The 13,594-nt window shown below is 37.1% G+C and overlaps 1 pseudogene; it reads left to right on the forward strand.

The window, feature by feature from the left end:
- Positions 1-1,529: 1,529 nt before the first annotated feature.
- On the forward strand, positions 1,530-12,740 carry LOC131768693 (heat shock 70 kDa protein 12A-like; annotated as a pseudogene).
- Positions 12,741-13,594: the final 854 nt, after the last annotated feature.

Consider the following 13,594-nt stretch of genomic DNA (forward strand, 5'->3'; position numbering starts at 1 on the left):
GTCCTCAACAAAGTTTTAATTTCAACAACGTCTGATGTCTCTAACCTAAAGAAATCGTTATCTTTGAGGCCACTATAATTATGACGTAATCTTTCCAAGAAAGGGACAAAATCCCCTGTAACACATTATAATGACCTAGTTTCCTAGAGGGCGATTATTTTACCGCTGAGTGATTTCCACTACAAATCTTCGTGTTCGATGAACAAGAGCTGTCTTAAAGATGCAAAGAACCTCGGAATGTGAGTTGACGATGCACAAACCAAAATTATTGTGACCGACCACTACATGAGCTCATGAAGTCGAAAACAGAATTGAAAGTCGCTCAAACAAACATTCTTAATATTAAATGGACCATATCATATTTTTGAAGGTGAAAATGAGACCTCAGTGATTCGTCCCATTTATGACTAAATACAATAATGGAGTTCAAGTCGTGATTTTCTTCAAACCTGGCACACTCTAATACGATGATATTAAGAAATCGACGACTTTTCGGTATTCTCGGAATTCTTCTGCAAATTTCAGCTCGGTTATGATAAAGTATTTCAAGCGCTTGAAGCTTTCTATGATTCGGATAACTTCAAATCAACTGCTGAATAAAATTCTGCTTTTCTACTAATTGCCAATACATGAACTGAAACCACGTTTCATTACTTTGCATTTTATATCTGTCATCACCTGCCTCTCTCATCTATTTGACATTTCTTTCTGAGGCATGTGCTTATTTAATTATTTAGTTGTTGACTATAATTATTGTTCAACAGATGATCAAGAGGGAGGTGAACTTTTCCTCTCCTCTCCTGTTACATTCATCGCTGTGGTAGCAATTGACTTTGGCACAACGTTTAGTGGGTTTGCATTTGCGTTCAATAACAAAGAGGGAGAAAAAAGTATTCACATGAATAAAGAATCGAGAAGTGACCAAGGCTACTTCACTATGAAGACACCTGCATGTATGTTGCTCAATCCAGACCAGAGTTTCAGTTCGTTTGGCCATGAAGCCAAAGATAAATTTGCTGATTTGAGGGAAGAAGAGGCTCGACAATATTTTTACTTTGATTGCTTTAAAATGACTCTTCATAACAATAGGTTTATACTTTTTTTAGAAATATTCATAGAAAGATATTTCTCATGTTGTTTAGGTGATTAATTCCGAACTGAAACTTGCTGCAAACATAGAACTGATAAACTTTCGAAATAAACGTGGTTTTTCTCCTTACAGAGCTTGAATATAAAGACCACTGTAGAGGCAGGAAATGGCAAGCACATGAGGGCTTTGGATGTTTTTAAATATTCCATACCATATCTTTCAAAGATATTATACACGGGAACTTGAGGTGATTGATATGGAAAGCAATATGGAAACCAGCGGCAAAACAATTCATGAGAGAGGCTACTTATCAAGTGAGCTGCTATGATATACACATTTTACCGTGATGTACTTCTTTCCTACGGCCATTTTCTGCAAGATGTCTCCGTAACATCATCTTCATTGACTATACTGACATCCAGTATTTGTACTTTTATCTCAGGCAGGGCTGGCACATCCCTCCAACCCAGAGCAGATACTGATCGCTTTGGAGCCAGAGGGGGCCTCCGTCTACTGTAGGGAGCAAAAGGTGAGAGAGTTTGTCGCTGAGAGTGGTAGTGACGATGCCTCAGTTAAGGACACCATCGCCCGACCAGAAACACAGTACATGGTAATTGACATTGAAGGTAAACTCAATTTTCCTAGTAGCAAATTGTTCCACTCGAAACTCTAGACGTGAACAAAGACACCGACCTTGTGCGGTTTAATGCTTTATTTTATTTATGTTAATTCTTTATTTTTGTCTATTTACCGTGATATCAGCAGAGTAAACAGAAAGTATAAATCTCGAGACAGAGATAGTCAACACATGTAAAGCTAGACACCCCGTTTTTTAAGTGATTCATTTTTTATCATTTTCATGTAAGGTTTTCTGTTTAATAAATGTGCAGGGCCCAGTTATATAAAGGTCGAATAATGCTATGCAACGGATAAATTGCTATCCGGTGGTGGATAAGTGATAGTAAAACGTATAGCGTTATCCATCCACATCAGTCCCTCACCATGATGATTTTCGAACCGCTAGCCCAAAGTTTCCAGTCTTCCAGATTTTACGCCGGTGCACCGCTCATAATCGAAACACGAACAGTTACAGTATTATCATCGATCACTAGTAACGCAAAGTATTAGCCGAACGGGCTATGTAGATAATCTAAATTATATCTGAATAACGCAGATAACTGATCTTGCTGGTCATATATTTTAGTATGTTTTATGAAATTCCACAGGACACATTAATAGAAAAGTATCCTTGAAAAGAATAGCAATAACGGTTAAGAGGAAGAGTTAGTTAAAAACTTCCTGCTTACAAGGAGTAAATATGGAACTAAAACAAAAACGGAAAGAAAAAGTCAATGACTTAACAAAATAGATAAAAGTCCCTTCTTATCAACACTAAAAAGCAGATTGTTGTGGCTGATGTGAATTAAATAATATTCACCATCCTATGATACTCATCGCGAAAGATTATACTCAGTCAGGAGAATAGAATATACTACTGATTTTCTCTTAGCTCGGATGTTATTCCAAGAATTCGCGTAAGCTTAGGTCAACTTACTCTTTTCTTGCATCCACCGATGGGAAATTGATTTTAGTCACCGAAAACTTGGCTGTTTTCCGAGAAAATGCACACTGTCACTGGGATAATGGAATATATTATTTTCTCTTAGCTTGAGTGCTTTTCCAGGAATTCTGGGAAGTTTACGTCAACTTGACCTTTTCCTGAACCCACCAATAGGAAATTGATCCTTAGCACTGATAACTCGGCTGTTTCCGAGAAAAAGCACACTATCACAGGGATGTTTCACGAAGTTGTGCATTGATTCTTCTAAGGAGAATTTTGCTGGGATTTAGCTTCGATAGTGAAGGGGACAATTTAACAGATAACTTGTGAAGGGATCCTTTTAGCAAGGTGGTTAGCCACAGGAATGGCTTACAAAGGTAAGATCGCTAGACCGCTCAGACTCAAAGCCAATATTCCTGAAATCAAATCCTTCAATGTTTCGTTTCACGGAAAGCCAGAATGTCCGGTCTTAAATCAAGTAGATAGAATCTTACATAAAATGTTATTGTGGATAATGATCTCAAATGCGAATGGAGACCGGTATCTGTTGAACTCGCGAGGTCTTGGCCGATTTCAACAAGTATCCTTGATCTTTATCATAATAATCTATTTTTAAACTTTTCATTTGTCTGTTCATTTTTACGTCCAAGAATTATTTCACTTGCTTAGTGGCTTTCACTTTTTTTACTAGTCTATTTTTCATCATTATTTCATTTAAAAAAAGATTCTGACAAGAAAGCCTCTGACAAGTTAGCCCGTTTAAAAACCTATAGTCGCTGACGCTGTCAAACTCGTTAATTCAATGACAAGTAAACAAGATAATTTCGCAACGCCAGATCGCTTCGATCGCCCAGAGAGATCTTAGTTATTCGATAAATTCATATTTTAAAACGCTGTGAATCCAACTGATCCTCTTCCTCGCCACATCACCTTTGAAGATCGAGACTTTCCAAACTATTATTGACATCAGACTCAAGCAAAAACTTCAAATAACATTATTTCTTCAATCCTGCTCAGCCCGAGTGCACCCGGCGGCTTCCATGAAAACGCCGGAAGACACCAAAAAGTTGAAGTTAATCGTTGAAAAGATCCTTGTACAGTTTTCTATCGCATTGATGAAATTTATTCATTCATTTGACGTTGATATTGAACAAAGTTTGCCGTTAGTTCGCACTTTCTACGCCATTTCTACGAAGAAACGCGTTGTGCCAGGCAGACTTCAAGCATTTGAAAAACTCTCGACAAAAGATCTGGAGTTACCGACAGAACTTTGTATCACAGTTCCTTGCTGAAAACCTTTGTATACTTGACCTGTTTTTTTCATGTAATTTGGCATTATAGTGAGTTATGGGTTTTAATAGAATATTTTGAACTTTTGACGACTCAAAGTCCAATTTTTATTGAAAGCAGTTAAGATGTTCTCTCTTGTTTTTCTCGGTCTGTACTGTAAGCTATTGGCTATAAAACTCGTTCTGTAACTTACAATACGGTTCTCGAACTCGATTAGTAAGAGGTAAAATTGTCGTTTTAATTTCTTACAGCACTGGAAGACTCACTCCTTTATAATTCAAGGCGTTCATATCTGGCAGTTGTTGCCATTGATTTTGGAACAACCTACAGTGGATTTGCTTTTTCATTCATCAAAGATGAGGGAAAGGACGCCATCTTCATGAACAGAGACTGGGCGAATGAACGAGGCGCTCAAACAAGCAAAACCCCGACATGCCTGCTACTCAAAACAGATCTGTCATTTGACTCATTTGGTTATGACGCGATGGAAAAATACAGCAATCTTCAAGATGAAAGAGAAGAGAAAGATTATCTCTTTTTCAAACATTTTAAAATGACTCTTCACAATGAGGAGGTAAGAATGAGCTCCACTGATCAGTTTCAAATATAAATTATTAAAGACATAGACGGCACTTTCAATTGATTTTAGGCGTAATTACCTACGCAGGATGTTGGGAAAACATGAGAAAAGTTTGTAAATCACAAGCTGGATGCCAGTCTATTTCCACTGCTTTCATAAATATGATATGATTTAATTTTCTTTTGGTTAGCCGGCGCAATAAACGGTTTTTGACGAACCAGGGTGCCTGTGGTATCTCGGTGATACTTTTCACGTTCTAGAACAGAAGAGCGAGCAGACAAAAATAGCTTTGTCTTAACTTCCAGACTTACCCCAACCGTCCGGCCCGATAGTTGTTACTTGAAAGAATTATGTTTTTCTTTTTTTTAATTATTTTTTTTAATTAAATATTAAACATATCGTATTATCTTATTTATTCCGACAAACACGTTTACAAAATGCTTATTAATGCCAGCGTAAGAAGCGCTGGCTCGACCTTAGCCCTGACTATAAGTCCACCATAGCTGTCAGGTTCAACCGTAAACTCGCTCATCTTGAAGGACTTTGTCATGGCGAAAGCATTGGTATAAAATTTCAATTCCGTCATCTTTAATCGTATCATACGCGTCAATCTTCGTCATCCTTAAATATTTTGGTTCCTCTGAAGTTTCTTGGAATCTCTTCTTTGTTGAGGCGATTGCAAAAAGATATGACGACATATTTTCCCTTAAACGCTGGGTTGATTCTCTCCTAGAGTCTTGACAGTAAGACTCTAATAGAAGCAGCCAACGGACAACCTGTCAAGGCCAAGACAGTGTTTACAAGGTCCATTACATTTCTCAAAGACGAAGCCATCAAAGTAATTTGTCAGCGGACTGGAGATGATCATTTCAGTCCAGACGATGTCCAATGGGTTCTAACTGTTCCGGCAATATGGACTCCAGGCGCAAAGCAGTTTATGAGAGAAGCAGCTTATCAGGTAATGTTAAAATATCATGTTTTATCCAGTTCGAAATGAATGCCTCCAAATCTTGAATCTGGGTGTGCCCACAACTTTATATGAAGTCTGTTTAGGTGTGCTAATCTTGTGGCAAACATAGTCGAAACATTTAATAGTGCATGCTTGTTTTTTATCGACTTTACGACATCATTCAGGTTTTTATTTAGGTTTGCTATCTAAATTAAAAAGTCTGTCTTTTTTCAAAGGCTGGTGTGGGATCACCAGAGAATCCTGATCAACTGATGATCGCTTTGGAGCCAGAAGCAGCTGCAATTTTCTGTCAAGAGAAAAATTTGAGTGATTTTCAGGCGGAAGTCGGCAGTTGACCTGTGGATGGCATATTATCACAAATTAATACACACTACGTTGTCGTGGACATTGGAGGTATGTAACTCAAGTTAACAAGCTAAGAACATAGCAATCAACGTGTAACATTATTGTTTATTGTTTATTCTTTTTGAACTAACAGATTAAGGACACGAAGCAAATAAAATGCAGAGATTCCATTACTTGACTGCTATATTATATCGTCATCCTCTATGGTAGTTAAGGAAAGGGTTTTTTAAGACTCTTAAACCATCTACACTGCTCTGCCCCCTGCCCCATAAGACAAATTTCATAAAGATCGCACAAGCTTAATTCAACTCTGAATAAGCTTAATACGTGGTCTTAAACATCATTCAGGGAAACATTTACTTACATTATGATTGCGCAGAAGTATCATATACCGACATTCCCATCCTCGAAGTGTGTAGTAGGTAGAAAGTTCGAAGCACTAATCAGAAGGTCGTCGGTTCGACACCGAGTGAAAGAATAGAATAGAATAGAATAGAATAGAATAGAAACTTTATTAAAGTGTCAAAAACCGTCTAGCCAGGGAACAAATCCCTTACTAATTTGGGGACACCAATTAGGGGAGAATATACAAACTAAAAAAAAACTATATACAGTAGTAGGTAAAATATCTATAGTTAACTCATTAAGAGATTTATAGTAAAAATACACAGAAGTCAAAATGAACAAAGGCTACAGCCTGCGCAGCCATCATCACCCTAAGCTGTTTTTTTTCCGAATATTTCTTTGCCATTCACTGAATAACAGTTTTCTTCACACCAAGCTTAAAAATTATACATCATTAAGCTAAGCAATGCTGTTGATTATCAACAAGCCAAATGGTTCGGAGTAATACTCCTATGAATTAGGGTTGCGAATTTCCAACCGCGAACGTAAAAAAACCTATAACAAAACGTTTCTTAGCTTTGGAATACACGAAAACTTAAAATAGGAACTAAAGGGAATTTAATATTGCCAGCGCCTCACATTTTGCGGACACTGCACAAACTGTGACCACCGCATGGGCAAAAAGGCTTGTAGAGTCTTTTAAGACTCTACAAGGACTTGAGAGTCCTATCCAAACTCTACTACTGTTTTTCGGTTTATTCACCCTTGGCAGCCAACCTACCAGAACACCTTCGAAAGGTCCTAATCAACCGAAACAAGTTTTGTCCACAGAATATTGAGCAAGTACTCGCCTCAGGCTCAGTAAATATCATGATGAATGATTTCCGAGACGACGTCGTGGGGATTATTCAACAATATTCACTCAGCCTGAGACGAATAATTGCTCAGTTGCTTTCGAATTCTGCGGTAAATTCGTTTTAATGTTAAAACCATCCTGTTTCAATTGTCTTCGCTATTCGTATCAAGATAAGCAGCCAGTTTACGCTAGAATTTAGTAGGCTCATTTGATTCAATCAGTAAAAAGTTCCCGTATTTCTTTTGAAAAGTGTTACACCAAACTTAGTAGCATCTTTTGTGGTCTTTAGAGTTTTATTTTCTTTCATTGCATGCATCATTTTCCGCAGAGCACGGATAAAACAGGAGGCAGCCATTGAAAAATTTAGCATCCCTACTTTAATCACCTCACACGAGTGATTCTAGAGAGATATGACGCAATACTCGACCAGTCAGAGCGCGCGCATCTCTATAATCACCTGAGCAATTATACAAGACTCATATAAAAAGCATGACTGACTTTTTTGATTAAAGATGGCCTCCAATAAGTGAGAAGAGAGACTTTTCTCGACTCAAATTAACCTTTAATCGCAGCACGACCCTTCTTTGCCATTCTGTTTGTCGTTACTCAATGTCAGTGTTATCAGATAATTATATTATCCCTGTGGAAAAGGGAACTTTTTACGACGCCACTGACACTTTATTTACTAATTTGTTTGGTAACATTAAATCCAGTGGTGATTATTGAAATTTTAGTAGTAAATAGGTAATCTCGTAGGCTGTTTTTTTCATCATTGATGTTAACTATGTTAATATTATTATTATTACTATTATCATCATCGGTTGGAACCAACCCCTTTTTTTAAATACAACTCTCGTTTCAAGGGGTATAAATCCTTACAGTAAATACACTAGGAATCACCAAGAAACGTATTGACTGTCCCGAGAAGTCAATGATGCATTTGCGATGTCGATTAATCGAAAAAAGATTAACCAGGATATGCAGGGTAGGATATAAAGTTAGTATATATCAGCTGACTTTCCATTTCATCATTTATCTCAGGGGGGACACTAGACGTGACAGTGCACGAAATACAAGATGATGGTAACATTAAAGAGATCCACAAGGTCACAGGGGGACCTTATGGTGGAATGTACGTCAACCAGCAGTTTGAAACTCTCCTGGAAGAGTTGTTTGGTGTACAAAGAATTCAAAAGTTCAAAGAGCAGCATCCATCTGATTGGCTGTCGTTAATGAACGAGTTTGAAGGAAAAAAACGTGGGAAGCGCATTTTAGACGACAGTTTGATGACAAACATCCGCCTACCAAGGAGCTTTGTATCCATGTTAAATGAAACTCAAAGTTCAGTGATGGACAGCTATGGAACTAAGGACGTAAGACTGAAAAATAAAGAGTACCTTTGCCTAAGTTCAGGAATGATGAAGAAATTGTTTAACCCTGTCGTGGAGAGAATTAAACAACATTTAAAAACTTTGATGAAAAAACCGCAACTATCAAAGGTGCAAACCATGCTCCTTGTTGGCGGCTTTGCCGATTCTGCTTTCCTACAACAGGAATTAAAAACGGAGTTCGCAAGAAGGCTCAGGATACTTATTCCTCATTATACAACCATAGCAGTTGTTCAAGGAGCTGTAATCTTTGGCAAAAAACCTACGAAAATATCCGAAAGAGTCGTCTCCACAACTTTTGGCGCCGATCGTTCGGTAGATTTTATCGAAGGGATTCATCCTGAAGAAAAGAAATTTATTGCAGATGGAATTGAAAAGTGCGGTCAAGTTTTTAAATGCTTTGTAAAGGAAAACAGCGTAATAAAGCTCGGACAGCGAATTACAAAATCATATCACCCTGTGCGAGCTAATGCGACAAGCCTGAAATTTGGATTCTACGTCACAAGCAATCCCAAAGCACAGTTTGTTACTGACCCCGAGGTAACAAAGATTGGAAGTGTCAAAGTTCAGTCCCCAGATACATGGAGAGGTAAAGATAGAAAAATAGAAGTCAGTATGTATTTCGGAGGAACTGAAATAACCGCCACTGCCTCTGATATTTCAAGTGGAAACAGCGCTCAAACCACATTGGACTTTTTCTGTCGATCATGAACGTGTTTTTTTTTCTGTTGTATATAAGACAGAGATTCAAAACAGATCTAATACAATAATCAGACCATGATCATAACCTTAGCATTTATTTTCAAAAAACGAATTCCATAGACGTGCGCTCCCTGAGTAATCACTCACGAAGTCTAGTCTGAGAAGCAATGTGATTTACCTTGTGAGACTTTTCAAGAATTATCTGACTCCTAAAAGCAGTCAATCGCTTCAATAGTTCATCATAGTAAGCATCAATAACAATAAAACAATCCCAATGCTAGTGATTGTAGAGTCTTCCTTTATTTGAAGGTAAATGTCATATGATGTGCAAGAGGGAAAGAAGACAAGTGCCTAGTCAGCATAAGTGCGATGTTCAAAAAAGTTGTTTAGACATATTTTAATTGATAACTCTCTAAGCGCCCGTGATTTGCATACCAAACCAGTCATAATTACTCAGTGATCTGTAGCTATTATACCAATATTTTTTGTTGTGAAAGCGTGCGTTATTTTTTATAAAAATCTTAAAGGAATTTTTTTTTGTTATGATAAGCTACCAACAATTAACAAAACATAGTGTTACTCACAATATCAGAATTTATATTTCTTACAAAATTAAAAGATATATTGTAGTTTAAATTTGAACTCAATAACCCAATATTCAATCATTTACTCAAGAAAAATTGCGAGGAAAGCTTTTGCCTTTAAGATAGATGTTGAATTATGGATAGTTAACCAAGGACAATCTTTATTATATCTTTAGTTTGACCATCCAAACTCTAAAAGAAGCTTTAACTACTAAATATATAAGCAATTTAGTTTCTGAGCAAATGCTCTCATTTAACATCAGTAGGGAAAATGTCCATGTGAAGACATTTTAATGTTTTGACTTGTAGACGAAATAAAATAGTGCGTGCAATTACATTAAACAAATAGAATACCCATTGCATTGCCTGCATTCTATTTAAAAAGAATTGCTGGCTGCATCGCCACGCAGTTCTCAAACTAAAGTTGTATTAATAGTGGTACATTTATCCCCAGTACTGCCACCAGGTTTCAAATCGATACTACTTGCATCTGTAATCATTTATTTTTCAGACTTCCTTCTTTCTATAGTAACGTCACAGGTAACACTTGAAATAAGAGGTCGTTTTATGTGAGAAAACCCACTTATTTCGATCATGAATCGACCTAATTCATGCCCCTCATTTACATTTAGAGCATGGCAAAACTAAAAACATATTTAACAGGATTTTCAACATTAAAGCAGTTTCTAAAATGCACATAGGTTTTTGCTTTAGTTGATGGACGTAAAAATTAAAGAGAAGCTTACTCAGTATTCACTTTTATCTTACACAAGACTTCTCCTTTTCGAATACATCTTCCTTCCCCATCAAACAGTCCCGGCCAAAGATAACACGCTATCTCCTCTTCCTGATGTTGGTCAGGGGTTCCTTTCACCAACGTACGTACCTCAGGACTCGTATGATAACCTATCTTTTTATGGCACTGTTGTAGGTACAAGGATTAATACTGTAACTTCAGTGGTGGTGTCTGGATAACCATTCTCCAAGTCAGCCGGATACTTGCTTTTATGTACTCCTGGAATAATGGTTTATGAAGGTGACTCACTGCGTGTGAAAGTCGGCTGTTTCTCACCAATTTCTCCTTTTCTTGCCACCTGTTCCTCTTCTCCTTAACGACTTTAAAATTTTCTGTGCTCATTATTTAAAAAGTTAGGAGTATATACGTTCGCTAGTTATCTTTAAACTCAAATTGCAAAATAATCTCTCATGAAAGAAACGATGCATATGATCAAAAATTGAGAAAGTCGAAAACGTCGACAACAGTAAAAGCGATGTATATGTAAACATTGTGCACTTTTGATTGGCTGAAAACGAATGCATTTTTCATTTCATACGAGTGCAAAGTTGTAACACGAATGAAAATTACAAATAGCGTGCGCTGTCAAAATTTCCTCTGCTTATCTTTCTAAGATGCTTTTTCCATGCAAATTATTAACAAAAAATTGCACTCGATATCATGTTGTAACCGATACTAAAATCGCGAACAATTTTTTGTTTTCAGACCTGACATCGAAAGTCATCCTTCTTTCCCTTTTTCCGTGGAGAATGATGCACAAAACAAAATGTAGAGAGGAAAGGGCTGGAAAAGTACGATGTGTTGGCTTGGTTTGAAAATAAAATTGCGACTGTAAGCTCGTCTGGAACCTAAGTTCTGTTTTTTAATTGGAAGATGTTCGAAAAAGAAAAACGATTCTAGGTTTCTAAGTAATATTCAAATTATTGTGAAGTCAATATAGTGATTAACTCTAAGTTACTGAGTTTTGTTTTTTATTCATTTATTTCCTGTATGCGTTTTGATCCAAAAAACTGAACCACAACTCAGTTTCTTCATGACGCCTTTGAAAAATTATCATCAGAAAAAAAAAATCATTAGATACGATTGTGACTGATGCTCTCATATGAAATCAAGAAGCAGCATAACAATTAGCACAACTCGTTAGAAATCTGAATAAAGATTAAGTCACCGTCAACAGAAAAGGGTGCCCTCCGGAAAAAGCCTTTGCCTTACCATGAACATCCCAACAAACGGGATTGTATCACACAGCAGATAAAAGGGTAAAAACGGTGTGAGGCTTTTTCGATATTCCTATTCGTTCCCGAGAAAATATATTTTAAGAGGCCGTGACTGTAAATATCGAGAATCGTTGGCCAGGCTAAAAAAAACCAAAATTCTGATAATTTGCCTAGAAAACCCTTTTAGGGAGATATATTCAAAAAAATTATTTTAAAGTTTGAAAAATCAAATCTGTCCGAGGAAATGGGGAAAAACGAAAATTCGGGTTTTTCCTTATTAATTATGCAAAAAAATACAGTAAAATTGACCAACTTTAGTGTGCGAGTACTGAAGGAGGATGGTTGGTAAGAAATCGGGGGTGTTTTTACTTCAAAGTATAATTCGACGCCAACTAAGGAAAGGCAACATGGAACTCCCTTGTCGAGTGCCTTGAGAAAGAAGCTATTGAAATTCGTGGGAAAGGTCATCTCTCGCGACCTCAACGGAGAAAACGAATGGAAAGAAAAGCAAGAAAAGCAATCAAGAAAAGCAGTTTGTAAGATCAGACTTTTTTGCTTCTTTTGTGCGGTGCAATGCGAGATGTAAACGAAATATGCAAATCGAGATCCACCACACTATTCATCCCCACCCCGAAGATTTACTGCTTAACCATAAAACCTTCAAAAATTATATGAACAAGTGATGTTTACAACCAAGATACGCACTGAGAGACTGAGTCAAATCAATTACGAACTACTATAGAATCATGGGGTTCCATGTTTCCTTGTTCCCAACAAAATTTACCTTGTGTTCCAGTGTTCCCTGAAAGTATTTCGTTGATTTTGGTTTTCCCTGCTCCCCAAATAACGCTTTTGTTCCCGTGTTCCCAGTTTTATTTTCCCTTTGTTCCTATATATGTTACCAAAAAGTTAAATGGCCATGTTCCGTTGTTCCCTAAAACCCCTGAGAGGGGCTTACCCTCGGGCTGTAAAAACACGAGTATTCGAACGCTGTCAACAGGGTCTTTTTCTCGTTTGTGATGCTAGTCATCAGATACCCTGGAGCGGAAGAGAAGACCAAGGAACTAGGAAAATTCCTTTTACGGCTGATCTTACTTCCACCTTCGGCTTCTCCTAATGTTAACCTTCCTCAAACGCCAACACCAGACACGGATACTTACCCATCACATACTCCACTTTCATGTCCTGATTCTCAACCGCTGCCGACTTCTGCAGGACCTCCTACAACACCTGTGACTCCATCAAGTCGGTTTCAATCAGCAAAGCAGTTGGTGGATGATCCAACGAAAGAGGACCCTAAGAGCTGGCAAGATACTAACGTATCAATTAAATGAAAAAGAATCCTAAAGAATTCACGAAATACTTATGTAAAAATCGAATGAAAGAGAGTTCTAAAAGTGCGTGAGATATTGACGTAACAATCCAATTAGCTGTCTTACTTAGCTAAGTAAGAAAAAATAACCGTCAACTATCAAAACTACCCTGTCTCAATGAGACCCTCTTACAAATGAAGATGGCATTCATAGTATCGCAACATGCTTTGCAAATTAAAAAGTCTTTTGTTTTAAGCAGATTGTAATTCCTTTCGTTTTCAATCTATTTTATTTTTGTGTCTTATTAACATTTTAACAAAGATACACCTCTCTGAACATTTGCTTCGTTATAAATTCAAGTCTGCTCCAAAAAGCTTAAAAAATATCAGGACTTCAGATGCAAATAAGATCAATTTACTGTGGTAATAATAATAAGCTAGCTACCTTCTTGATATTTCTATTAGAATAGGACAAAAAATTCTGACCTCAGCAGTCTCGTGACATTCCTTATCATCATCTTGTCAAATATTTTACATCTACTTATTTTGCTGTGAAGT

This window comes from Pocillopora verrucosa, chromosome 11, assembly GCF_036669915.1.
Source record: "Pocillopora verrucosa isolate sample1 chromosome 11, ASM3666991v2, whole genome shotgun sequence".
Classification (NCBI taxonomy): Eukaryota; Metazoa; Cnidaria; class Anthozoa; order Scleractinia; family Pocilloporidae; genus Pocillopora; species Pocillopora verrucosa.